Below are 27,321 nucleotides of genomic sequence, written 5' to 3' on the forward strand. Positions count from 1 at the left end.
TGTGTGCGTTCTTTATATATCAAACTTTCCTATAAATGGGCATTGTCCCACCTGGTGAATGTAAGTAAAATCCATAAATTATATTGAGTAAACAGAGGAAATTCATGCAAGGTTGAATGGGGCTGAGTAATGGGCTCCATCCTACCTGGTGAATCGGACTGAGTAATGGGCACTGTCCTACCTGGTGAATGGGACTGAGTAATGGGCAACATCCTACCTGGTGAATGGGACTGAGTAATGGGCACCATCCTTCCTGGTGAATGAGACTGAGTAATGGGCACCATCCTACCTGGTTAATGGGACTGAGTAATGGGCACTGTCCTACCTGGTGAATGGGACTGAGTAATGGGCACCATCCTACCTGGTGAACGGGACTGAGTAATGGGCACTGTCCTACCTGGTGATTGGGACTGAGCAATGGGCACCATCCGACCTGCTGAATGGGACTGAGTAATGGGCACCATCCTACCTGGGAAATGGGACTGAGTAATGGGCACCATCCTACCTGGTGAATGGCACAGAGTAATGGGCACTGTCCTACCTGGTGAATGCATTGAGTAATGGGCACCATCCTACCTGGTGAATGGCACAGAGTAATGGGCACTGTCCTACCTGGTGAATGGGACTGAGTAATGGGCACTGTCCTACCTGTTGAATGGGACTGATTAATGGGCACCATCCTACCTGGTTAATGGGACTGAGTAATGGGCACTGTCCTACCTGGTGAATGGGACTGAGTAATGGGCACCATCCTACCTGGTGAACGGGACTGAGTAATGGGCACTGTCCTACCTGGTGATTGGGACTGAGTAATGGGCACCATCCTACCTGGGAAATGGGACTGAGTAATGGGCACCATCCTACCTGGTGAATGGCACAGAGTAATGGGCACTGTCCTACCTGGTGAATGCATTGAGTAATGGGCACCATCCTACCTGGTGAATGGCACAGAGTAATGGGCACTGTCCTACCTGGTGAATGGGACTGAGTAATGGGCACTGTCCTACCTGGTGAATGGGACTGATTAATGGGCACCATCCTACCTGGTGAATGGGACTGAGTAATGGGCACTGTCCTACCTGGTTAATTCGACTGAGTAATGGGCACCATCCTACCGAGTGAATGGCACTGAGCAACGGGCACTGTCTTACCTGGTGAATGGGACTGAGTAATGGGCACCATCCTACCTGGTGAATGGGACTGAGTAATGGGCACCATCCTACCTGGTGAATGGCACAGAGTAATGGGAACTGTCCTACCTGGTGAATGCATTGAGTAATGGGCACCATCCTACCTGGTGAATGGCACAGAGTAATGGGCACTGTCCTACCTGGTGAATGGGACTGAATAATGGGCACTGTCCTACCTGGTGAATGGGACTGAGTAATGGGCACCATCCGACCTGGTGATTGGGACTGAGCAATGGGCACCATCTGACCTGGTGAATGGATTGAGTAATGGGCGCCATCCTCCCTGGTGAATGGAACTGAGTAATTGGCACCATCCTACCTGTGAATGACGTTGAGTAATGGGCACCATCCTACCTGGTGAATGGGACTGAGTAATGGGCATGATCCTCCCTGGTGAATGGGACTGAGTAATGGGCACTGTCCTACCTAGTGAATGGGACTGAGTAATGGGCACTGTCCTACCTGGTGAATGGGACTGAGTAATGGGCACCATCCTCCCTGGTGAATGGGACTGAGTAATGGGCACTGTCCTTTATGGTGAATGGGACTGAGTAATGGGCACTGTCCCACCTGGTGAATGGGACTGAATAATGGGCACTGTCCCACCTGGTGAATGGGGTTGAGTAATGGGCACCATCCTACCTGGTGAATTCGACTGAGTAATGGGCACTGTCCTACTTAGTGAATGGAACTGAGGAATGGGCACCCTCCTACCTGGTGAATGGAACTGAGTAATGGGCACCATCCTACCTGGTGTATGGGACTGAGTAATGTGCACCATCCTATCTGGTGAATGGGGCTGAGTAATGCGCACTATCCTATCTGGTGTATAGGACTGAGTAATGGGCACTGTCCTACCTGGTGATTGGGACTGAGTAATGGGCACTGTCCTTCTTGGTGAATGGGACTGAGTAATGGGTACTGTCCCACCTGGTGAATGGGGTTGAGTAATGGACACCATCATACCTGGTGAATGGGACTGAGTAATGGGCACCATTCTACCTGGTGAATGGGACTGAATAATGGGCACTGTCCCACCTGGTGAATGGGACTGAGTAATGGGCACCATTCTACCTGGTGAATGGGACTGAGTAATGGGCACCATTCTACCTGGTGAATGGGACTGAGTAATGGGCACCATTCTACCTGGTGAATGGGACTGAATAATGGGCACTGTCCCACCTGGTGAATGGGACTGAGTAATGGGCACCATCCTACCTGGTGAATGGAACTGAGTAATGGGCACCCTCCTACCTGGTGTATGGGACTGAGTAATGGGCACTGTCCTACCTGGTGATTGGGACTGAGTAATGGGCACTGTCCTACCTGGTGATTGGGACTGAGTAATGGGCACCTTCCTATCTGGTGAATGGGGCTGAGTAATGCGCACGATCCTATCTGTTGAATGGGACTGAGTAATGCGCACCATCCTACCTGGTGAATGGGACTGAGTAATGGGCACCATCCTCCCTGGTGAATGGGACTGAGTAATGGGCACTGTCCTTCTTGGTGAATGGGACTGAGAAATGGGCACTGTCCCACCTCGTGAATGGGAAAGAGCAATGGACACCATCATACCTGGTGAATGGGGTTGAGTAATGGGCACCATCCTACCTGGTGAATGGGACTGAGTAATGGGCACCATCCTACCTGGTGAATTCGACTGAGTAATGGGCACCATCCTACCTGTTGAATGGAACTGAGTAATGGGCACTATCCTACTTGGTAAATGGGACTGAGTGATGGGCACCATCGTACCTGGTGAATTCGACTGATTAATGGGCACTGTCCCACCTGGTGAATGGGACCGAGCAATGGACACCATCATACCTGGTGAATGGGGTTGAGTAATGGGCACTATCCTACCTGGTAAATGGGACTGAGTAATGGGCACCATCCTACCTGGTGAATGGGACTGAGTAATGGGCTCCATCCTACCTGATGTATGGGACTGGGTAATGGGCACTGTCCTACCTGGTGATTGGGACCGAGTCATGGGCACCATCCTACCTGGTGACGGGGACTGAGTAATGGGCACTGCCCTACCTGGTGATTGGGACTGAGTCATGGGCACCATCCTGCCTGATGTATGGGACTGGGTAATGGGCACTGTCCTACCTGGTGATTGGGACTGAGTCATGGGCACCATCCTACCTGATTTATGCGACTGGGTAATGGGCACTGTCCTACCTGGTGATTGGGACTGAGTCATGGGCACCATCCTGCCTGATGTATGGGACTGGGTAATGGGCACTGTCCTACCTGGTGAATGGGACTGGGTAATGGGCACTGTCCTACCTGGTGATTGCGACTGAGTAATAGGCACCATCCTACCTGGTGAATGGAACTGAGTAATGGACACCATCCTATCTGGTGAATGGGGCTGAGTAATGGGCACTATCCTACCTGTTGAATGGGACTGAGTAATGGGCACTATCCTACCTGGTGAATGGGACTGAGTAATGGGCACCATCCTACCTGGTGAATGGGACTGAGTAATGGACACCATCCTCCCTGGTGAATGGGACTGAGTAATGGGCACTGTCCTTTATGGTGAATGGGACTGAGTAATGGGCACTGTCCCACCTGGTGAATGGGACTGAGTAATGGGCACCATCCTACCTGGTGAATGGAACTGAGTAATGGGCACCCTCCTACCTGGTGAATGGGACTGAGTAATGGGCACCATCCTACCTGGTGTATGGGACTGAGTAATGGGCACCATCCTACCTGGTGATTGGGACTGAGTAAAGGGCACCATTCTACCTGGTGAATGGGACTGAGTAATGGGCACCATTCTACCTGGTGAATGGGACTGAATAATGGGCACTGTCCCACCTGGTGAATGGGACTGAGTAATGGGCACCATCCTACCTGGTGAATGGAACTGAGTAATGGGCACCCTCCTACCTGGTGATTGGGACTGAGTAAAGGGCACCATTCTACCTGGTGAATGGGACTGAGTAATGGGCACCATTCTACCTAGTGAATGGGACTGAGTAATGGGCACTGTCCTACCTGGTGAATGGGACTGAGTAATGGGCACCATCCTCCCTGGTGAATGGGACTGAGTAATGGGCACTGTCCTTTATGGTGAATGGGACTGAGTAATGGGCACTGTCCCACCTGGTGAATGGGACTGAATAATGGGCACTGTCCCACCTGGTGAATGGGGTTGAGTAATGGGCACCATCCTACCTGGTGAATTCGACTGAGTAATGGGCACTGTCCTACTTAGTGAATGGAACTGAGGAATGGGCACCCTCCTACCTGGTGAATGGAACTGAGTAATGGGCACCATCCTACCTGGTGTATGGGACTGAGTAATGTGCACCATCCTATCTGGTGAATGGGGCTGAGTAATGCGCACTATCCTATCTGGTGTATAGGACTGAGTAATGGGCACTGTCCTACCTGGTGATTGGGACTGAGTAATGGGCACTGTCCTTCTTGGTGAATGGGACTGAGTAATGGGTACTGTCCCACCTGGTGAATGGGGTTGAGTAATGGACACCATCATACCTGGTGAATGGGACTGAGTAATGGGCACCATTCTACCTGGTGAATGGGACTGAATAATGGGCACTGTCCCACCTGGTGAATGGGACTGAGTAATGGGCACCATTCTACCTGGTGAATGGGACTGAGTAATGGGCACCATTCTACCTGGTGAATGGGACTGAGTAATGGGCACCATTCTACCTGGTGAATGGGACTGAATAATGGGCACTGTCCCACCTGGTGAATGGGACTGAGTAATGGGCACCATCCTACCTGGTGAATGGAACTGAGTAATGGGCACCCTCCTACCTGGTGTATGGGACTGAGTAATGGGCACTGTCCTACCTGGTGATTGGGACTGAGTAATGGGCACTGTCCTACCTGGTGATTGGGACTGAGTAATGGGCACCTTCCTATCTGGTGAATGGGGCTGAGTAATGCGCACGATCCTATCTGTTGAATGGGACTGAGTAATGCGCACCATCCTACCTGGTGAATGGGACTGAGTAATGGGCACCATCCTCCCTGGTGAATGGGACTGAGTAATGGGCACTGTCCTTCTTGGTGAATGGGACTGAGAAATGGGCACTGTCCCACCTCGTGAATGGGAAAGAGCAATGGACACCATCATACCTGGTGAATGGAGTTGAGTAATGGGCACCATCCTACCTGGTGAATGGGACTGAGTAATGGGCACCATCCTACCTGGTGAATTCGACTGAGTAATGGGCACCATCCTACCTGTTGAATGGAACTGAGTAATGGGCACTATCCTACTTGGTAAATGGGACTGAGTGATGGGCACCATCGTACCTGGTGAATTCGACTGATTAATGGGCACTGTCCCACCTGGTGAATGGGACCGAGCAATGGACACCATCATACCTGGTGAATGGGGTTGAGTAATGGGCACTATCCTACCTGGTAAATGGGACTGAGTAATGGGCACCATCCTACCTGGTGAATGGGACTGAGTAATGGGCTCCATCCTACCTGATGTATGGGACTGGGTAATGGGCACTGTCCTACCTGGTGATTGGGACCGAGTCATGGGCACCATCCTACCTGGTGAAGGGGACTGAGTAATGGGCACTGTCCTACCTGGTGATTGGGACTGAGTCATGGGCACCATCCTGCCTGATGTATGGGACTGGGTAATGGGCACTGTCCTACCTGGTGATTGGGACTGAGTCATGGGCACCATCCTACCTGATTTATGGGACTGGGTAATGGGCACTGTCCTACCTGGTGATTGGGACTGAGTCATGGGCACCATCCTGCCTGATGTATGGGACTGGGTAATGGGCACTGTCCTACCTGGTGAATGGGACTGGGTAATGGGCACTGTCCTACCTGGTGATTGCGACTGAGTAATAGGCACCATCCTACCTGGTGAATGGAACTGAGTAATGGACACCATCCTATCTGGTGAATGGGGCTGAGTAATGGGCACTATCCTACCTGTTGAATGGGACTGAGTAATGGGCACTATCCTACCTGGTGAATGGGACTGAGTAATGGGCACCATCCTACCTGGTGAATGGGACTGAGTAATGGACACCATCCTCCCTGGTGAATGGGACTGAGTAATGGGCACTGTCCTTTATGGTGAATGGGACTGAGAAATGGGCACTGTCCCACCTGGTGAATGGGACTGAGTAATGGGCACCATCCTACCTGGTGAATGGAACTGAGTAATGGGCACCCTCCTACCTGGTGAATGGGACTGAGTAATGGGCACCATCCTACCTGGTGTATGGGACTGAGTAATGGGCACTATCCTACCTGGTGATTGGGACTGAGTAAAGGGCACCATTCTACCTGGTGAATGGGACTGAGTAATGGGCACCATTCTACCTGGTGAATGGGACTGAATAATGGGCACTGTCCCACCTGGTGAATGGGACTGAGTAATGGGCACCATCCTACCTGGTGAATGGAACTGAGTAATGGGCACCCTCCTACCTGGTGAATGGGACTGAGTAATGCGCACTATCCTACCTGGTGTATGGGACTGAGTAATGGGCACTGTCCTACCTGGTGATTGGGACTGAGTAATGGGCACTGTCCTTCTTGGTGAATGGGACTGAGTAATGGGCACTGTCCCACCTGGTGAATGGGGTTGAGTAATGGACACCATCATACCTGGTGAATGGGACTGAGTGATGGGCACTGTCCTCCCTGGTGAATGGGACTGAGTAATGGGCACCATTCTACCTGCTGAATGGGACTGAGTAATGGGCACCATTCTACCTGGTGAATGGGACTGAATAATGGGCACTTTCCCACCTGGTGAATGGGACTGAGTAATGGGCACTGTCCGACCTTGTGATTGGGACTGAGTAATGGGCACCATCCTACCTGGTGAATGGGACTGAGTAATGGGCACTGTCCCTCTTGGTGAATGGAACTGAGTAATGGGCACTGTCCCACCTGGTGAATGGGAAAGAGCAATGGACACCATCCTACCTGGTGATTGGGACTGAGTAATGGGCACCATCCTATCTGGTGAATGGGGCTGAGTAATGCGCACTATCCTATCTGGTGTATAGGACTGAGTAATGGGCACTGTCCTACCTGGTGATTGGGACTGAGTAATGGGCACTGTCCTTCTTGGTGAATGGGACTGAGTAATGGGTACTGTCCCACCTGGTGAATGGGGTTGAGTAATGGACACCATCATACCTGGTGAATGGGACTGAGTAATGGGCACCATTCTACCTGGTGAATGGGACTGATTAATGGGCACCATTCTACCTGGTGAATGGGACTGAATAATGGGCACTGTCCCACCTGGTGAATGGGACTGAGTAATGGGCACCATCCTACCTGGTGAATGGAACTGAGTAATGGGCACCCTCCTACCTGGTGTATGGGACTGAGTAATGGGCACTGTCCTACCTGGTGATTGGGACTGAGTAATGGGCACTGTCCTACCTGGTGATTGGGACTGAGTAATGGGCACCTTCCTATCTGGTGAATGGTGCTGAGTAATGGGCACTATCCTACCTGGTGAATGGGACTGAGTAATGGGCACCATCCTACCTGGTGAATGGGACTGAGTAATGGGCACCATCCTCCCTGGTGAATGGGACTGAGTAATGGGCACTGTCCTTCTTGGTGAATGGGACTGAGAAATGGGCACTGTCCCACCTCGTGAATGGGAAAGAGCAATGGACACCATCATACCTGGTGAATGGGGTTGAGTAATGGGCACCATCCTACCTGGTGAATTCGACTGAGTAATGGGCACCATCCTACCTGTTGAATGGAACTGAGTAATGGGCACTATCCTACTTGGTAAATGGGACTGAGTGATGGGCACCATCGTACCTGGTGAATTCGACTGATTAATGGGCACTGTCCCACCTGGTGAATGGGACCGAGCAATGGACACCATCATACCTGGTGAATGGGGTTGAGTAATGGGCACTATCCTACCTGGTAAATGGGACTGAGTAATGGGCACCATCCTCCCTGGTGAATGGGACTGAGTAATGGGCTCCATCCTACCTGATGTATGGGACTGGGTAATGGGCACTGTCCTACCTGGTGATTGGGACCGAGTCATGGGCACCATCCTACCTGGTGAAGGGGACTGAGTAATGGGCACTGTCCTACCTGGTGATTGGGACTGAGTCATGGGCACCATCCTGCCTGATGTATGGGACTGGGTAATGGGCACTGTCCTACCTGGTGATTGGGACTGAGTCATGGGCACCATCCTACCTGATGTATGGGACTGGGTAATGGGCACTGTCCTACCTGGTGATTGGGACTGAGTCATGGGCACCATCCTGCCTGATGTATGGGACTGGGTAATGGGCACTGTCCTACCTGGTGAATGGGACTGGGTAATGGGCACTGTCCTACCTGGTGATTGCGACTGAGTAATAGGCACCATCCTACCTGGTGAATGGAACTGAGTAATGGACACCATCCTATCTGGTGAATGGGGCTGAGTAATGGGCACTATCCTACCTGTTGAATGGGACTGAGTAATGGGCACTATCCTACCTGGTGAATGGGACTGAGTAATGGGCACCATCCTACCTGGTGAATGGGACTGAGTAATGGACACCATCCTCCCTGGTGAATGGGACTGAGTAATGGGCACTGTCCTTTATGGTGAATGGGACTGAGTAATGGGCACTGTCCCACCTGGTGAATGGGACTGAGTAATGGGCACCATCCTACCTGGTGAATGGAACTGAGTAATGGGCACCCTCCTACCTGGTGAATGGGACTGAGTAATGGGCACCATCCTACCTGGTGTATGGGACTGAGTAATGGGCACCATCCTACCTGGTGATTGGGACTGAGTAATGGGCACCATTCTACCTGGTGAATGGGACTGAGTAATGGGCACCATTCTACCTGGTGAATGGGACTGAATAATGGGCACTGTCCCACCTGGTGAATGGGACTGAGTAATGGGCACCATCCTACCTGGTGAATGGAACTGAGTAATGGGCACCCTCCTACCTGGTGAATGGGACTGAGTAATGCGCACTATCCTACCTGGTGTATGGGACTGAGTAATGGGCACTGTCCTACCTGGTGATTGGGACTGAGTAATGGGCACTGTCCTTCTTGGTGAATGGGACTGAGTAATGGGCACTGTCCCACCTGGTGAATGGGGTTGAGTAATGGACACCATCATACCTGGTGAATGGGACTGAGTGATGGGCACTGTCCTCCCTGGTGAATGGGACTGAGTAATGGGCACCATTCTACCTGCTGAATGGGACTGAGTAATGGGCACCATTCTACCTGGTGAATGGGACTGAATAATGGGCACTTTCCCACCTGGTGAATGGGACTGAGTAATGGGCACTGTCCGACCTTGTGATTGGGACTGAGTAATGGGCACCATCCTACCTGGTGAATGGGGCTGAGTAATGGGCACTGTCCTTCTTGGTGAATGGAACTGAGTAATGGGCACTGTCCCACCTGGTGAATGGGAAAGAGCAATGGACACCATCATACCTGGTGAATGGGGTTGAGTAATGGGCACCATCGTACCTGGTGAATTCGACTGATTAATGGGCACTGTCCCACCTGGTGAATGGGACCGAGCAATGGACACCATCATACCTGGTGAATGGGGTTGAGTAATGGGCACTATCCTACCTGGTAAATGGGACTGAGTAATGGGCACCATCCTACCTGGTGAATGGGACTGAGTAATGGGCTCCATCCTACCTGATGTATGGGACTGGGTAATGGGCACTGTCCTACCTGGTGATTGGGACCGAGTCATGGGCACCATCCTACCTGGTGAAGGGGACTGAGTAATGGGCACTGTCCTACCTGGTGATTGGGACTGAGTCATGGGCACCATCCTGCCTGATGTATGGGACTGGGTAATGGGCACTGTCCTACCTGGTGATTGGGACTGAGTCATGGGCACCATCCTACCTGATGTATGGGACTGGGTAATGGGCACTGTCCTACCTGGTGATTTGGACTGAGTCATGGGCACCATCCTGCCTGATGTATGGGACTGGGTAATGGGCACTGTCCTACCTGGTGAATGGGACTGGGTAATGGGCACTGTCCTACCTGGTGATTGCGACTGAGTAATAGGCACCATCCTACCTGGTGAATGGAACTGAGTAATGGAAACCATCCTATCTGGTGAATGGGGCTGAGTAATGGGCACTATCCTACCTGTTGAATGGGACTGAGTAATGGGCACTATCCTACCTGGTGAATGGGACTGAGTAATGGGCACCATCCTACCTGGTGAATGGGACTGAGTAATGGACACCATCCTCCCTGGTGAATGGGACTGAGTAATGGGCACTGTCCTTTATGGTGAATGGGACTGAGTAATGGGCACTGTCCCACCTGGTGAATGGGACTGAGCAATGGACACTGTCCTCCCTGGTGAATGGGACTGAGTAATGGGCACCATTCTACCTGGTGAATGGGACTGAGTAATGGGCACCATTCTACCTGGTGAATGGGACTGAATAATGGGCACTGTCCCACCTGGTGAATGGGACTGAGTAATGGGCACCATCCTACCTGGTGAATGGAACTGAGTAATGGGCACCCTCCTACCTGGTGAATGGGACTGAGTAATGGGCACCATTCTACCTGGTGTATGGGACTGAGTAATGGGCACCATCCTACCTGGTGATTGGGACTGAGTAATGGGCACCATTCTACCTGGTGAATGGGACTGAGTAATGGGCACCATTCTACCTGGTGAATGGGACTGAATAATGGGCACTGTCCCACCTGGTGAATGGGACTGAGTAATGGGCACCATCCTACCTGGTGAATGGAACTGAGTAATGGGCACCCTCCTACCTGGTGAATGGGACTGAGTAATGCGCACTATCCTACCTGGTGTATGGGACTGAGTAATGGGCACTGTCCTACCTGGTGATTGGGACTGAGTAATGGGCACTGTCCTTCTTGGTGAATGGGACTGAGTAATGGGCACTGTCCCACCTGGTGAATGGGGTTGAGTAATGGACACCATCATACCTGGTGAATGGGACTGAGTGATGGGCACTGTCCTCCCTGGTGAATGGGACTGAGTAATGGGCACCATTCTACCTGCTGAATGGGACTGAGTAATGGGCACCATTCTACCTGGTGAATGGGACTGAATAATGGGCACTTTCCCACCTGGTGAATGGGACTGAGTAATGGGCACTGTCCGACCTTGTGATTGGGACTGAGTAATGGGCACCATCCTACCTGGTGAATGGGGCTGAGTAATGCGCACCATCCTCCCTGGTGAATGGGACTGAGTAATGGGCACTGTCCTTCTTGGTGAATGGAACTGAGTAATGGGCACTGTCCCACCTGGTGAATGGGAAAGAGCAATGGACACCATCATACCTGGTGAATGGGGTTGAGTAATGGGCACCATCCTACCTGGTGAATTCGACTGAGTAATGGGCACCATTCTACCTGGTGAATGGGACTGAATAATTGGCACTGTCCCACCTGGTGAATGGGACTGAGTAATGGGCACCATCCTACCTGTTGAATAGAACTGAGTAATGGGCACTTTCCTACTTGGTAAATGGGACTGAGTGATGGGCACCATCGTACCTGGTGAATTCGACTGATTAATGGGCACTATCCTACCTGTTGAATGGAACTGAGTAATGGGCACTATCCTACCTGGTGAATGGGACTGAGTAATGGGCACTCTCCTCACTGGTGAATGGGACTGAGTAATGGGCAGTGTCCTCCCTGTTGAATAGAACTGAGTAATGGGCACTTTCCTACTTGGTAAATGGGACTGAGTGATGGGCACCATCGTACCTGGTGAATTCGACTGATTAATGGGCACTATCCTACCTGTTGAATGGAACTGAGTAATGGGCACTATCCTACCTGGTGAATGGGACTGAGTAATGGGCACTATCCTCCCTGGTGAATGGGACTGAGTAATGGGCACTATCCTATGGTAAATGGGACTGAGTCATGGGCACCATCCTACATGATGTATGGGACTGGGTAATGGGCACTGTCCGACCTGGTGATTGGGACTGAGTCATGGGCACCATCCTGCCTGATGTATGGGACTGGGTTATGGGCACTGTCCTACCTGGTGAATGGGACTGGGTAATGGGCACTGTCCTACCTGGTGATTGGGACTGAGTAATGGGCACCATCCTACCTGGTGAATGGAACTGAGTAATGGACACCATCCTATCTGGTGAATGGGGCTGAGTAATGGGCACTATCCTACCTGTTGAATGGGACTGAGTAATGGGCACTATCCTACCTGGTGAATGGGACTGAGTAATGGGCACCATCCTACCTGGTGAATGGGACTGAGTAATGGTCACCATCCTCCCTGGTGAATGGGACTGAGTAATGGGCACTGTCCTTTATGGTGAATGGGACTGAGTAATGGGCACTGTCCCACCTGGTGAATGGGACTGAGCAATGGACACTGTACTCCCTGGTGAATGGGACTGAGTAATGGGCACCATTCTACCTGGTGAATGGGACTGAGTAATGGGCACCATTCTACCTGGTGAATGGGACTGAATAATGGGCACTGTCCCACCTGGTGAATGGGACTGAGTAATGGGCACCATCCTACCTGGTGAATGGAACTGAGTAATGGGCACCCTCCTACCTGGTGAATGGGACTGAGTAATGGACACCATCCTCCCTGGTGAATGGGACTGAGTAATGGGCACTGTCCTTTATGGTGAATGGGACTGAGTAATGGGCACTGTCCCACCTGGTGAATGGGACTGAGTAATGGGCACCATCCTACCTGGTGAATGGAACTGAGTAATGGGCACCCTCCTACCTGGTGAATGGGACTGAGTAATGGGCACCATCCTACCTGGTGTATGGGACTGAGTAATGGGCACCATCCTACCTGGTGATTGGGACTGAGTAATGGGCACCATTCTACCTGGTGAATGGGACTGAGTAATGGGCACCATTCTACCTGGTGAATGGGACTGAATAATGGGCACTGTCCCACCTGGTGAATGGGACTGAGTAATGGGCACCATCCTACCTGGTGAATGGAACTGAGTAATGGGCACCCTCCTACCTGGTGAATGGGACTGAGTAATGCGCACTATCCTACCTGGTGTATGGGACTGAGTAATGGGCACTGTCCTACCTGGTGATTGGGACTGAGTAATGGGCACTGTCCTTCTTGGTGAATGGGACTGAGTAATGGGCACTGTCCCACCTGGTGAATGGGGTTGAGTAATGGACACCATCATACCTGGTGAATGGGACTGAGTGATGGGCACTGTCCTCCCTGGTGAATGGGACTGAGTAATGGGCACCATTCTACCTGCTGAATGGGACTGAGTAATGGGCACCATTCTACCTGGTGAATGGGACTGAATAATGGGCACTTTCCCACCTGGTGAATGGGACTGAGTAATGGGCACTGTCCGACCTTGTGATTGGGACTGAGTAATGGGCACCATCCTACCTGGTGAATGGGGCTGAGTAATGGGCACTGTCCTTCTTGGTGAATGGAACTGAGTAATGGGCACTGTCCCACCTGGTGAATGGGAAAGAGCAATGGACACCATCATACCTGGTGAATGGGGTTGAGTAATGGGCACCATCGTACCTGGTGAATTCGACTGATTAATGGGCACTGTCCCACCTGGTGAATGGGACCGAGCAATGGACACCATCATACCTGGTGAATGGGGTTGAGTAATGGGCACTATCCTACCTGGTAAATGGGACTGAGTAATGGGCACCATCCTACCTGGTGAATGGGACTGAGTAATGGGCTCCATCCTACCTGATGTATGGGACTGGGTAATGGGCACTGTCCTACCTGGTGATTGGGACCGAGTCATGGGCACCATCCTACCTGGTGAAGGGGACTGAGTAATGGGCACTGTCCTACCTGGTGATTGGGACTGAGTCATGGGCACCATCCTGCCTGATGTATGGGACTGGGTAATGGGCACTGTCCTACCTGGTGATTGGGACTGAGTCATGGGCACCATCCTACCTGATGTATGGGACTGGGTAATGGGCACTGTCCTACCTGGTGATTGGGACTGAGTCATGGGCACCATCCTGCCTGATGTATGGGACTGGGTAATGGGCACTGTCCTACCTGGTGAATGGGACTGGGTAATGGGCACTGTCCTACCTGGTGATTGCGACTGAGTAATAGGCACCATCCTACCTGGTGAATGGAACTGAGTAATGGAAACCATCCTATCTGGTGAATGGGGCTGAGTAATGGGCACTATCCTACCTGTTGAATGGGACTGAGTAATGGGCACTATCCTACCTGGTGAATGGGACTGAGTAATGGGCACCATCCTACCTGGTGAATGGGACTGAGTAATGGACACCATCCTCCCTGGTGAATGGGACTGAGTAATGGGCACTGTCCTTTATGGTGAATGGGACTGAGTAATGGGCACTGTCCCACCTGGTGAATGGGACTGAGCAATGGACACTGTCCTCCCTGGTGAATGGGACTGAGTAATGGGCACCATTCTACCTGGTGAATGGGACTGAGTAATGGGCACCATTCTACCTGGTGAATGGGACTGAATAATGGGCACTGTCCCACCTGGTGAATGGGACTGAGTAATGGGCACCATCCTACCTGGTGAATGGAACTGAGTAATGGGCACCCTCCTACCTGGTGAATGGGACTGAGTAATGGGCACCATTCTACCTGGTGTATGGGACTGAGTAATGGGCACCATCCTACCTGGTGATTGGGACTGAGTAATGGGCACCATTCTACCTGGTGAATGGGACTGAGTAATGGGCACCATTCTACCTGGTGAATGGGACTGAATAATGGGCACTGTCCCACCTGGTGAATGGGACTGAGTAATGGGCACCATCCTACCTGGTGAATGGAACTGAGTAATGGGCACCCTCCTACCTGGTGAATGGGACTGAGTAATGCGCACTATCCTACCTGGTGTATGGGACTGAGTAATGGGCACTGTCCTACCTGGTGATTGGGACTGAGTAATGGGCACTGTCCTTCTTGGTGAATGGGACTGAGTAATGGGCACTGTCCCACCTGGTGAATGGGGTTGAGTAATGGACACCATCATACCTGGTGAATGGGACTGAGTGATGGGCACTGTCCTCCCTGGTGAATGGGACTGAGTAATGGGCACCATTCTACCTGCTGAATGGGACTGAGTAATGGGCACCATTCTACCTGGTGAATGGGACTGAATAATGGGCACTTTCCCACCTGGTGAATGGGACTGAGTAATGGGCACTGTCCGACCTTGTGATTGGGACTGAGTAATGGGCACCATCCTACCTGGTGAATGGGGCTGAGTAATGCGCACCATCCTCCCTGGTGAATGGGACTGAGTAATGGGCACTGTCCTTCTTGGTGAATGGAACTGAGTAATGGGCACTGTCCCACCTGGTGAATGGGAAAGAGCAATGGACACCATCATACCTGGTGAATGGGGTTGAGTAATGGGCACCATCCTACCTGGTGAATTCGACTGAGTAATGGGCACCATTCTACCTGGTGAATGGGACTGAATAATTGGCACTGTCCCACCTGGTGAATGGGACTGAGTAATGGGCACCATCCTACCTGTTGAATAGAACTGAGTAATGGGCACTTTCCTACTTGGTAAATGGGACTGAGTGATGGGCACCATCGTACCTGGTGAATTCGACTGATTAATGGGCACTATCCTACCTGTTGAATGGAACTGAGTAATGGGCACTATCCTACCTGGTGAATGGGACTGAGTAATGGGCACTATCCTCACTGGTGAATGGGACTGAGTAATGGGCAGTGTCCTCCCTGTTGAATAGAACTGAGTAATGGGCACTTTCCTACTTGGTAAATGGGACTGAGTGATGGGCACCATCGTACCTGGTGAATTCGACTGATTAATGGGCACTATCCTACCTGTTGAATGGAACTGAGTAATGGGCACTATCCTACCTGGTGAATGGGACTGAGTAATGGGCACTATCCTCCCTGGTGAATGGGACTGAGTAATGGGCACTATCCTACCTGGTAAATGGGACTGAGTCATGGGCACCATCCTACATGATGTATGGGACTGGGTAATGGGCACTGTCCGACCTGGTGATTGGGACTGAGTCATGGGCACCATCCTGCCTGATGTATGGGACTGGGTAATGGGCACTGTCCTACCTGGTGAATGGGACTGGGTAATGGGCACTGTCCTACCTGGTGATTGGGACTGAGTAATGGGCACCATCCTACCTGGTGAATGGAACTGAGTAATGGACACCATCCTATCTGGTGAATGGGGCTGAGTAATGGGCACTATCCTACCTGTTGAATGGGACTGAGTAATGGGCACTATCCTACCTGGTGAATGGGACTGAGTAATGGGCACCATGCTACCTGGTGAATGGGACTGAGTAATGGTCACCATCCTCCCTGGTGAATGGGACTGAGTAATGGGCACTGTCCTTTATGGTGAATGGGACTGAGTAATGGGCACTGTCCCACCTGGTGAATGGGACTGAGCAATGGACACTGTACTCCCTGGTGAATGGGACTGAGTAATGGGCACCATTCTACCTGGTGAATGGGACTGAGTAATGGGCACCATTCTACCTGGTGAATGGGACTGAATAATGGGCACTGTCCCACCTGGTGAATGGGACTGAGTAATGGGCACCATCCTACCTGGTGAATGGAACTGAGTAATGGGCACCCTCCTACCTGGTGAATGGGACTGAGTAATGGGCACCATCCTACCTGGTGTATGGGACTGAGTAATGGGCACCATCCTACCTGGTGATTGGGACTGAGTAATGGGCACCATCCTATCTGGTGAATGGGGCTGAGTAATGCGCACTATCCTATCTGGTGTATGGGACTGAGTAATGGGCACTGTCCTTCTTGGTGAATGAGACTGAGTAATGGGCACTGTCCCACCTGGTGAATGGGGTTGAGTAATGGACACCATCATACCTGGTGAATCGGACTGAGTGATGAGCACTGTCCTCCCTGGTGAATGGGTCTTAGTAATGGGCACCATTCTACCTGGTGAATGAGACTGAGTAATGGGCACCATTCTACCTGGTGAATGGGACTGAATAATGGGCACTGTCCCACCTGGTGAATGGGACTGAGTAATGGGCACCATCCTACCTGGTGTATGGGACTGAGTAATGGGCACTGTCCTACCTTGTGATTGGGACTGAGTAATGGGCACCATCCTATCTGGTGAATGTGGCTGAGTAATGCGCACTATCCTGTCTGTTGAATGGGACTGAGTAATGCGCACTATCTTACCTGGTGAATGGGACTGAGTAATGGGCACCATCCTCCCTGGTGAATGGGACTGAGTAATGGGCACTGTCCCACCTGGTGAATGGGACTGAGTAATGGGCACTGTCCTACTTGGTAAATGGGACTGAGTGATGGGCACTGTCCCACCTGGTGAATGGGAAAGAGCAATGGACACCATCATACCTGGCGAATGGGGTTGAGTAATGGGCACCATCCTACCTGGTGAATTCGACTGAGTAATGGGCACCATTCTACCTGGTGAATGGGACTGAATAATTGGCACTGTCCCACCTGGTGAATGGGACTGATTAATGGGCACCATCCTACCTGTTGAATGGAACTGAGTAATGGGCACTGTCCTACTTGGTAAATGGGACTGAGTGATGGGCACCATCGTACCTGGTGAATTCGACTGATTAATGGGCACTATCCTACCTGTTGAATGGAACTGAGTAATGGGCACTATCCTCCCTGGTGAATGGAACTGAGTAATGGGCAGTGTCCTCCCTGGTAAATGGGACTGAGTAATGGGCACTGTCCTACTTGGTAAATGGGACTGAGTGATGGGCACCATCGTACCTGGTGAATTCGACTGATTAATGGGCACTATCCTACCTGTTGAATGGAACTGAGTAATGGGCACTATCCTACCTGGTGAATGGGACTGAGTAATGGGCACTATCCTCCCTGGTGAATGGGACTGAGTAATGGGCAGTGTCCTCCCTGGTAAATGGGACTGAGTAATGGGCACTATCCTCCCTGGTGAATGGGACTGAGTAATGGGCACTATCCTCCCTGGTGAATGGGACTGAGTAATGGGCACTATCCTACCTGGTAAATGGGACTGAGTAATGGGCACCAACCTACCTGGTGAATGGGACTGAGTAATGGGCACTGTCCTACCTGGTGAATGGGACTGAGTAATGGGCACTGTCCTACCTGGTGAATGGGACTGAATAATGGGCACCACAATACCTGGTGAATGGAACTGAGTAATGGACACCATCCTATCTGGTGAATGGGACTGAGTAATGGGCACCATGCTCCCTGGTGAATGCGACTGAATAATGGGCACCACCCTACCTGGTGAATGGAACTGAGTAATGGGCACTATCCTACCTGGTGAATGGGACTGAGTAATGGGCACCATCCTAGCTGGTGAATGGGACTGAGTAATGGGCACCATCCTCCCTGGTGAATGGGACTGAGTAATGGGCACTGTCCTTCTTGGTGAATGGGACTGAGTAATGGGCACTGTCCCACCTGGTGAATGGGACTGAGCAATGGACACCATCATACCTGTTGAATGGGGTTGAGTAATGGGCACCATCCTCCCTGGTGAATGGGACTGAGTAATGGGCACCATTCTACCTGGTGAATGGGACTGAATAATGGGCACTGTCCCACCTGGTGAATGGAACTGAGTAATGGGCACCCTCCTACCTGGTGAATGGGACTGAGTAATGGGCACCATCCTACCTGGTGTATGGGACTGAGTAATGGGCACTGTCCTACCTTGTGATTGGGACTGAGTAATGGGCACCATCCTATCTGGTGAATGGGGCCAAGTAATGCGCACTATCCTGTCTGTTGAATGGGACTGAGTAATGCGCACTATCTTACCTGGTGAATAGGACTGAGTAATGGGCACCATCCTCCCTGGTGAATGGGACTGAGTAATGGGCACTGTCCTTCTTGGTTATTGGGACTGAGTAATGGGCACTGTCCCACCTGGTGAATGGGAAAGAGCAATGGACACCATCATACCTGGTGAATGGGGTTGAGTAATGGGCACCATCCTACCTGGTGAATTCGACTGAGTAATGGGCACCATTCTACCTGGTGAATGGGACTGAATAATTGGCACTGTCCCACCTGGTGAATGGGACGGATTAATGGGCACTATCCTACCTGTTGAATGGAACTCAGTAATGGGCACCATCCTCCCTGGTGAATGGGACTGAGTAATGGGCACCATCCTACTTGGTGAATGGGACTGAATAATGGGCATTGTCCCACCTGGTGAATGGGACTGAGTAATGGGCACTATCCTACCTGGTAAATGGGACTGAGTAATGGGCACCATCCTACCTGGTGAATGATGTTGAGTAATGGGCACTATCCTACCTGGTAAATGGGACTGAGTAATGGGCATCATCCTACCTGGTAAATGAGACTGAGTAATGGGCACCATCCTACCTGGTAAATGGGACTGAGTAATGTCCACCATCCTACCTGGTGAATGGGACTGAGTAATGGGCACTATCCTACCTGGTAAATGGGACTGAGTAATGGGCACCATCCTACCTGGTGAATGGGACTGAGTAATGGGCACCATCCTACCTGTTGAATGGAACTGAGTAATGCGCACTATCCTACCTGGTTAATGGGACTGAGTAATGGGCACCATCCTACCTGTTGAATGGAACTGAGTAATGCGCACGATCCTACCTGGTTAATGGGACTGAGTAATGCGCACTATCCTACCTGGTTAATGGGACTGAGTAATGGGCACCATCCTCCCTGGTGAATGGGACTGAGTAATGTGCACCATCCAACCTGGTAAATGGGACTGAGTAATGTGCACCATCCTACCTGGTGAATGGGACTGAGTAATGGGCACCATCCTCCCTGGTGAATGGGACTGAGTAATGGGCACTGCCCTACTTGGTGAATGGGACTGAGTAATGGGCACCATCCTACCTGGTAAATGGGACTGAGTAATGTGCACCATCCTACCAGGTGAATGGGACTGAGTAATGGGCACCATCCTACCTGGTGTATGGGACTTAGTAATGGGCACTGTCCTACCTGGTGATTGGGACTGAGTAATGGGCACCATCCTACCTGGTGAATGGGACTGAGTAATGGGCACCATCCTACCTGTTGAATAGGACTGATTAATGGGCACCATCCTATCTGGTGAATCGGACTGAGTAATGGGCACCGTCCTACCTGGTGAATAGGACTGAGTAATGAGCAGCATCCTACCTGGTGAATGGGACTGAGTAATGGGCACGATCCTACATGTTGAATGGGACTGAGTAATGGGCACCATCCTATCTTGTGTATGGGACTGAGTAATGGGCACTGTCCTACCTGGTGAATGGAACTGAGTAATGGGCTCCATCCGACCTGGTGAATGGAACTGAGTAATGGACACCATCCTGTGGTGAATGGGGCTGAGTAATGGGCACGATCCTACGTGTTGAATGGGACTGAGTAATGGGCACCATCCTCCCTGGTGAATGGGACTGAGTAATGGGCACCAACCTACCTGGTGAATGGGACTGAGTAATGGGCACCGTCCTACCTGGTGAATGGGACTGAGTAATGGGCACCATCCTACCTGGTGAATGGGACTGAGTAATGGGCTCCAACCTACCTGGTGAATGGGACTGAGTAATGGGCACTGTCATACTTGGTGAATGGGACTGAGTAATGGGCTCCATCCTACCTGGTGAATGGGACTGAGTAATCGGCACTGTCCCTCCTGATGAATGGAACTGAGTAATGGGCACCATCCTCCCTGGTGAATGGGACTGAGTAATGGGCACTGTCCCACCTGGTGAATGGGACTGAGTAATGTGCATCATCGTACCTGGTGAATGCGGTTGAGTAATGGGCACTATCCTACCTCGTGAATGGGACTGAGTAATGGGCATCATCCTACCTGGTGAATGGGGTTGAGTAATGGGCACTATGCTACCTGGTGAATGGGACTGAGTAATGGGCACCATCCTACCTGGTGAATTCGACTGAGTAATGGACACCATCCTACCTGGTGAATGGGGTTAAGTAATGGGCACTATCCAACCTGGTAAATGGGACTTAATAATGGGCACCATCCTACCTGGTGAATGGGGTTGAGTAATGGGCACTATCCTACCTGGTGAATGGGTCTGAGTAATGGGCACCATTCTACCTGGTGAATTCAACTGAGTAATGGGCATCATTCCACCTGGTGAATGGGACTGAATAATGGGCACTGTCCCACCTGGTGAATGGGACTGAATAATGGGCACCATCGTACCTGGTGAATGCGACTGAGTAATCGGCACTGTCCCTCCTGATGAATGGAACTGAGTAATGGGCACCATCCTCCCTGGTGAATGGGACTGAGTAATGTGCACCATCCTACCTGGTGAATGGGACTGAGTAATGGGCACCATCCTCCCTGGTGAATGGGACTGAGTAATGGGCACTGCCCTACTTGGTGAATGGGACTGAGTAATGGGCACCATCCTACCTGGTAAATGGGACTGAGTAATGTGCACCATCCTACCTGGTGAATGGGACTGAGTAATGGGCACTATCCTACCTGGTGAATGCGACTGAGTAATGAGCACCATCCTAGCTGGTGAATGGGACTGAGTAATGGACACCATCCTCCCTGGTGAATGGGACTGAGTAATGGGCACTATCCTTCTTGGTGAATGGGACTGAGTAATGGGCACTGTCCCACCTGGTGAATGGGACTGAGCAATGGACACCATCATACCTGGTGAATGGGGTTGAGTAATGGGCACCATTCTCCCTGGTGAATGGGACTGAGTAATGGGCATGATCCTACCTGGTGAATGGGACTGAGTAATGGGCACCATCCTACCTGGTGTATGGGACTGAGTAATGGGCACTGTCCTACCTGGTGATTGGGACTGAGTAATGGGCACCATCCTATCTGGTGAATGGGGCTGAGTAATGGGCACTATCCTACCTGTTTAATGTGACTGAGTAATGCGCACTATCCTACCTGGTGAATGGGACTGAGTAATGGGCACCATCCTACCTGGTGTATGGGACTTAGTAATGGGCACTGTCCTACCTGGTGATTGGGACTGAGTAATGGGCACCATCCTACCTGGTGAATGGGACTGAGTAATGGGCACCATCCTACCTGTTGAATAGGACTGATTAATGGGCACCATCCTATCTGGTGAATCGGACTGAGTAATGGGCACCGTCCTACCTGGTGAATAGGACTGAGTAATGAGCAGCATCCTACCTGGTGAATGGGACTGAGTAATGGGCACGATCCTACATGTTGAATGGGACTGAGTAATGGGCACCATCCTATCTTGTGTATGGGACTGAGTAATGGGCACTGTCCTACCTGGTGAATGGAACTGAGTAATGGGCTCCATCCGACCTGGTGAATGGAACTGAGTAATGGACACCATCCTGTGGTGAATGGGGCTGAGTAATGGGCACGATCCTACGTGTTGAATGGGACTGAGTAATGGGCACCATCCTCCCTGGTGAATGGGACTGAATAATGGGCACTGTCCCACCTGGTGAATGGGACTGAATAATGGGCACCATCGTACCTGGTGAATGCGACTGAGTAATGGGCACCATCCTACGTGGTGAATGGGACTGAGTAATGGACACCATCCTACGTGGTGAATGAGAATGAGTTATGGGCACTGTCCTACCTGGTGAATGGGACTGAGTAATGGGCACCAACCTACCTGGTGAATGGGACTGAGTAATGGGCACCATCCTACCTGTTGAATAGGACTGAGTAATGGGCACTGTCCTACCTGGTGAATGGAACTGAGTAATAGGCACCATCCTACCTGGTGAATGGGACTGAGTAATGGGCACCATCCTATCTGGTGAATCGGACTGAGTAATGGGCACTGTCCTACCTGGTGAATAGGACTGAGTAATGAGCAGCATTATACCTGGTGAATGGGACTGAGTAATGGGCACCATCCTACCTGGTGAATGGGACTGAGTAATGGGCACCATCCTACCTTGTGTATGGGACTGAGTAATGGGCATCATCCTACCTGGTGAATGCGGTTGAGTAATGGGCACTATCCTAACTGGTGAATGGGACTGGGTAATGGGCACCATCCTACCTGGTGAATGGGGCTGAGTAATGGGCACCATCTTACCTGGTGAATGGGACTGAGTAATGGGCACCATCGTACCTGGTGAATGCGACTGAGTAATGGGCACCATCCTACGTGGTGAATGGGACTGAGTAATGGACACCATCCTACGTGGTGAATGAGAATGAGTTATGGGCACTGTCCTACCTGGTGAATGGGACTGAATAATGGGCACCAACCTACCTGGTGAATGGGACTGAGTAATGGGCACCATCCTACCTGTTGAATAGGACTGAGTAATGGGCACTGTCCTACCTGGTGAATGGAACTGAGTAATAGGCACCATCCTACCTGGTGAATGGGACTGAGTAATGGGCACCATCCTATCTGGTGAATCGGACTGAGTAATGGGCACTGTCCTACCTGGTGAATAGGACTGAATAATGGGCACCAACCTACCTGGTGAATGGGGCTGAGTAATGGGCACCATCTTACCTGGTGAATGGGACTGAGTAATGGGCACCATCCTACCTGGTGAATTCGACTGAGTAATGGGCATCATTCCACCTGGTGAATGGGACTGAGTAATGGGCACCATCCTACCTGGTGAATGGGACTGAGTAATGGGCACCATCCTACCTTGTGTATGGGACTGAGTAATGGGCATCATCCTACCTGGTGAATGCGACTGAGTAATGGGCACCATCCTACGTGGTGAATGGGACTGAGTAATGGACACCATCCTACGTGGTGAATGAGAATGAGTAGTGGGCACTGTTCTACCTGGTGAATGGGACTGAGTAATGGGCACCATCCTACCTGGTGAATGGGACTGAGTAATGGGCACCATCCTACCTGTTGAATAGGACTGAGTAATGGGCACTGTCCTACCTGATGAATGGAACTGAGTAATAGGCACCATCCTACCTGGTGAATGGGACTGAGTAATGGGCTCCATCCCACCTAGTGAATGGGACTGAGTAATGGGCATCATCCTCCCTGGTGAATGGGACTGAGTAATGGACACCATCCTACCTGTTGAATAGGACTGAGTAATGGGCACTGTCCTACCTGGTGAATAGGACTGAGTAATGAACAGCATTCTACCTGGTGAATGGGACTGAGTAATGGGCACTGTCCCACCTGGTGAATGGGACTGAGTAATGGGCATCATCCTCCCTGGTGAATGGGACTGAGTAATGGACACCATCATACCTGGTGAATGGGGTTAAGTAATGGGCACTATCCAACCTGGTAAATGGGACTTAGTAATGGGCATCATTCCACCTGGTGAATGGGACTGAGTAATGGGCACTGTCCCACCTGGTGAATGGGACTGAGTAATGGGCATCATCGTACCTGGTGAATGGGGTTGAGTAATGGGCAATATCCTACCTGGTGAATGGGACTGAGTAATGGGCATCATCCTCCCTGGTGAATTCGACTGAGTAATGGACACCATCATACCTGGTGAATGGGGTTCAGTAATGGGCACTATCCAACCTGGTAAATGGGACTTAGTAATGGGCACCATCCTACCTGGTGAATGGGACTGAGTAATGGGCACCATCCTACCTGGTGAATGGGACTGAATAATGGGCACTGTCCCACCTGGTGAATGCTGCTGAGCAATGGACACCATTCTACCTGGTGAATGGGGTTGAGTAATGGACACCATCCTACCTGGTGAATGGGGTTGAGTAATGGGCACTATCCTACCTGGTAAATGGGACTGAGTAATGGGCACCATCCTACCTGGTAAATGGGACTGAGTAATGGGCATCATTCCACCTGGTGAATGGGACTGAGTAATGGGCACCATCCTACCTGGTGAATGGGACTGAGTAATGGGCACCATCCTACCTTGTGTATGGGACTGAGTAATGGGCATCATCCTACCTGGTGAATGCGACTGAGTAATGGGCACCATCCTACGTGGTGAATGGGACTGAGTAATGGACACCATCCTACCTGGTGAATGGGACTGAGTAATGGGCTCCATCCCACCTGGTGAATGGGACTGAGTAATGGGCATCATCCTCCCTGGTGAATGGGACTGAGTAATGGACACCATCCTACCTGTTGAATAGGACTGAGTAATGGGCACTGTCCTACCTGGTGAATAGGACTGAGTAATGAGCAGCATTCTACCTGGTGAATGGGACTGAGTAATGGGCACTGTCCCACCTGGTGAATGGGACTGAGTAATGGGCATCATCCTCCCTGGTGAATGGGACTGAGTAATGGACACCATCATACCTGGTGAATGGGGTTAAGTAATGGGCACTATCCAACCTGGTAAATGGGACTTAGTAATGGGCATCATTCCACCTGGTGAATGGGACTGAGTAATGGGCACTGTCCCACCTGGTGAATGGGACTGAGTAATGGGCATCATCGTACCTGGTGAATGGGGTTGAGTAATGGGCAATATCCTACCTGGTGAATGGGACTGAGTAATGGGCACTATCCAACCTGGTGAATGGGACTGAGTAATGGGCATCATCCTCCCTGGTGAATTCGACTGAGTAATGGACACCATCATACCTGGTGAATGGGGTTAAGTAATGGGCACTATCCAACCTGGTGAATGGGACTGAGTAATGGGCACCATCCTACCTGGTGAATGGGACTGAATAATGGGCACTGTCCCACCTGGTGAATGCTGCTGAGCAATGGACACCATTCTACCTGGTGAATGGGGTTGAGTAATGGACACCATCCTACCTGGTGAATGGGGTTGAGTAATGGGCACTATCCTACCTGGTAAATGGGACTGAGTAATGGGCACCATCCTACCTGGTAAATGGGACTGAGTAATGGGCACCATCCTACCTGGTGAATGGGACTGAGTCATGAGCACCATTCTCCCTGGTGAATGGGACTGAATAATGGGCATTGTCCCACCTGGTGAATGGGACTGAGTAATGGGCACCATCCTACCTGGTGAATGGGACTGAGGAATGGGCACTGTCCCTCCTCGTGAACGTGGCTCAGTAATGGGCACTGTCCTACCTGGTGAACGGGACTGAGTAATGGGCACTGTCCCTACTCGTGAATGGGACTGCGTAATGGGCACTGTCCTACCTGGTGAATGGGACTGAGTAATGGGTACCATCCTACCTGGTGAATGGGACTGAATAATGAGCACCATCCTACCTGGTGAATGGGACTGAGTAATGTGCACCATCCTACCTGGTATATGGGACTGAGTAATGGGCACCATCCTACCTGGTGAATGGGACTGAGTAATGGGCACCATCCTACCTGGTGAATGGGACTGAGTAATGGGCACCATCCTACCTGGTGAATGGGACTGAGTAATGGACACCATCCTACCTGGTGAATGGGGTGAGTAATGGGCACCATCCTACCTGGTGAATGGGACTGAGTAATGGGCACCATCCTACCTGGTGAATGGGACTGAGGAATGGGCACCATCCTACCTGGTGAATGGGGTGAGTAATGGGCAAAGTTCCTCCTGGTGAATGGGACTGAGTAATGGGCACCATCTTACCTGGTGAATGGGACTGAGTAATGGGCACCATCCTACCTGGTGAATTCAACTGAGTAATGGGCATCATTCCACCTGGTGAATGGGACTGAATAATGGGCACTGTCCCACCTGGTGAATGGGACTGAATAATGGGCACCATCGTACCTGGTGAATGCGACTGAGTAATGGGCACCATCCTACGTGGTGAATGGGACTGAGTAATGGGCACCATCCTACGTGGTGAATGAGAATGAGTAATGGGCACTGTCCTACCTGGTGAATGGGACTGAGTAATGGGCACCATCCTACCTGGTGAATGGGACTGAGTAATGGGCACCATCCTACCTGTTGAATAGGACTGAGTAATGGGCACTGTCCTACCTGGTGAATGGAACTGAGTAATAGGCACCATCCTACCTGGTGAATGGGACTGAGTAATGGGCACCATCCTACCTGGTGAATTCGACTGAGTAATGGGCATCATTCCACCTGGTGAATGGGACTGAATAATGGGCACCATCGTACGTGGTGAAT

General features: G+C 51.1%; 1 protein-coding gene across 1 annotated transcript in view; it reads left to right on the plus strand.

Moving 5' to 3' along the window:
* The window catches only part of lin9 (lin-9 DREAM MuvB core complex component), a 203,110-nt gene that overhangs the window by 109,534 nt on the left and 66,255 nt on the right, over positions 1 to 27,321 (plus strand). The gene's annotated exons all lie outside the window — the stretch shown is intronic.

The sequence above is a fragment of the Pristiophorus japonicus genome, chromosome 7 (assembly GCF_044704955.1).
Source record: "Pristiophorus japonicus isolate sPriJap1 chromosome 7, sPriJap1.hap1, whole genome shotgun sequence".
NCBI classification, from domain to species: domain Eukaryota; kingdom Metazoa; phylum Chordata; class Chondrichthyes; family Pristiophoridae; genus Pristiophorus; species Pristiophorus japonicus.